The sequence below is a fragment of the Solanum pennellii genome, chromosome 12 (genome assembly GCF_001406875.1).
Source record: "Solanum pennellii chromosome 12, SPENNV200".
Classification (NCBI taxonomy): Eukaryota; Viridiplantae; Streptophyta; class Magnoliopsida; order Solanales; family Solanaceae; genus Solanum; species Solanum pennellii.
Window position 1 is genome coordinate 45340598 of NC_028648.1, and position 3132 is coordinate 45343729.

General features: G+C 34.5%; 1 pseudogene; it reads left to right on the forward strand.

Annotated features, from left to right (window-relative positions):
• The first annotated feature begins 430 nt into the window (after positions 1–430).
• Positions 431–1810, forward strand: LOC107006276 (annotated as a pseudogene).
• Positions 1811–3132: the final 1322 nt, after the last annotated feature.

Consider the following 3132-nt stretch of genomic DNA (forward strand, 5'->3'; position numbering starts at 1 on the left):
CCCGTCATATACACCTCTATTATAGGGCTTCAATCGGGGGGAAATGCTTCCTACCAAAGTTTTTTCTATAATTAAGATTCAAGCCGGAGACCTCTTATTAAGGGATGAAAACTCTATCAATTGTGGTAATGATAGATTTTCAAGGAACTCAATTATTTTTATTTTCAAGGAACTTATTTTCTTGAAAATATTGTTTCTCAAAATATTTACCAAACTAAATATGAAAACATCAAAGAAAACAAATTCATTCTAACCAAAACAAATGCGGGAATGCTACGTGGTTCATCAAAAAACAAAAAGGAGTTTTGTCCCCTCTTTTTTGTCTACAATTTCCCAATCCTTCTTGAACAAGGAAATTAAATCCTAAATTTCTATTCCTAATGAAAGTAGGACAAAAAATAGGAAACTTTACATTATTTTTGCCTTAAGATTCCATAAAACAAACCAGAAATATCCCTCTCTCTATATATACACACTCTCTCTCTTCCTTCAGTTATTTCTTTTTAAAAAATTGTCCTCCTTTGTCCTCCTCTATGTCGGTGATGATTGTGATAAGTTTGGGGGACATCGTAGTGGATTTTTTCACTGATCAATGCCCTTTAACATGCAAAAACATTATGAAGTTATGCAAGATAAAGTATTACATAATTGTATCTTTCATACAGTTCGAAAGCATTTCACAATGCAGACGGGAGATCCAAAAGGAACAGGATTGGGAGGGGATTCAATATATAAATTTTTATGTGGTGATCAGGATCGTTTTTTCGATGATGGGATTCATTCTGGATTGAAGCATTCAAAGACGGGAACTGTAGTGATGGCTAGCGCTGGTACTGGATAGAAGAATCTAAATGCTTCTCAGTTTTATATCACGTTATGTGATAATCTCAACTCCCTTGATGGGGAGCGTACTGTTTTTGGAGAGATTACACTTGGATTTGACACATCGAATAGGATAAACGAAACTTATGTGGATGACAAGGGAAAGCCTTATCAAAATAGCCGAATCAAACACACTTACATATTGTATGATCCTTTTGATGACCCTTTCCAATTAGTCGACTTGATTCCAGATGCTTCACCTGAAAGAAATCCGTAAGATGAGATTGATGATGTTCGACTAGAGGATGAATTGATGCAAAAGGATGAGTAATTAGGTGTTTGTGAAGAGAAGGAAGCACACTCCCGAGCAATATTACTTGAAAGTGTAGGAGTCATTCCTGATGCTGAGATGAAACCCCTGACAATGTGCTCTTTGTTTGTAAATTATATCCGTCAACTGAAGAGAAAGCACTGTATATAACTTTCTCACGATTTGGAACCGTGACAACTGCTGAAATTATCAGAGATCACAAGAAAGGGAACAGTCACTTGAGGACAAGGAATCCCGTGATCAAGTATATTTTAAGATGGGTAATAATAAAACTGATAATCAAAGGATACGAGTTGAGTTCAGTCAAAGTGTAGCAAAGTTATGGTCGCAATATCGACAAAGAAACCAAAGAAGCAGTGGTCGTTTCAATAATGGTTCTGTTGATGCCATGAAACAGCAGGAAGAAGACACAAGCAGCATGGTGGAGATGGTAACTCAATGTACTCAATATTTTTGAGAACAAGACAAGAGACAAGAAATCACAAAGGGATAAAACACCGGCAAATAACGAAGCCAAATTAAGGATTGTCAAATAGATTCAATTATGCTTCTTATGTCATTCACACTTTTTATCCATGTTTAACAATGTATGCAGTGACATTAACTTGTTTTATCGGAATGGTCCCACCTTATTGCATATGATTTGGATGGGGATGCCCTTAAACTAGCTTAAAAACAATTTGGTGTTGTTAGATTAATGTACTATTTGAACCTAAATCTTGAAAATTTTAGTGATTCTATTGTGATCTCGATTTGAATCTCTAATTTGCAATTTGCTTTTGTATCGTTATTAATTTCATCAATGTGTTATGTATTTCAATTTGATGTGTGTTCTATTTTATCTTGCTTGATTGCATCCGTTCTTTACTGGTTTATAAATGACAAATGGTTTTGCCTATAGAGATGTGAATTTGGTGATACTTTTAATTGGTTTTGAGAGTAGTAATGATATAAATAAAGAAACCTTCATGGTGATTGGTGTCTTCTGAGTCTTGTACCTGTAAAGGCTACATAAATATCTTTATTTATACTGTACTGAGCCATACACAGTGAACTCCAGCGACTAGTGGCTCTAGACATTAAAAGAAGAGAACATTTTTGTCTATAAAATTCTTAAACTTATAATGCTCTTTTATCTATCAAATAACTCTTCACATCCAAATATATTGAAATGAAATTTTATTGCCGGGAAGTTTTATATATTTGATGGTGATGAGTTCCCAAATTGGACTCATTTAGAACTTTATTTTATTGAAAATAGTGTCCTCAATTTCTCATTTTTTGTCAATAACTGATGAGAACTCTTAAGTTTCGAGTATTTGGAGTTTTAGTGTAAGAATGGACACTTAGGCGCAAAACGGGAACAAAAAGGGTGAAAACAACTGAAGTTGAAGCTTGATAATCGCCAAGCATGCTTGGTGACTTCGCCCTTTGGTCCAACTATTGAAACCCTAAAAGAAGTGGATTCAAAAGGAGATGAAAAAGAGCGATCGGTGCTTCACCAAATAGTTCCACGAAGCATAATTATTCCACCCAATCGTCCAGAATGCATAGACACTGAAGGCAAAGCACAACCAGTAATGAACAAAAAGAAGGACTAATTGCCAAACTTCTAGGCGATTCACGACTAAATTCGTCATACGAATTCGCCAGCACTAAATGTTAAAACCGTAAATACTAGCCTTAATTATTATTTCAAAAGGTACAAACATTATTATCAATTTCACTTTTAGACTTTAGGTTTTTGATATTTTCTTTCAAGTTTGGAGGGGTTTTTGTGGGAGACTTGAAGAAAGAAGTTATTATTCCTCAAATCGAAAGCGGGTCTTCTCCATTCTTCTTCCTTTGCTCATACTAAGGTTTAATTTCTTATACCTATTTGATTTCTTTATAATTTTATGTATATTTGATTATTGCTTAATGTATGGCCACAAATCCCCATTTTTGGGGTATGATTTAGCAAATATGTGTTGATATTA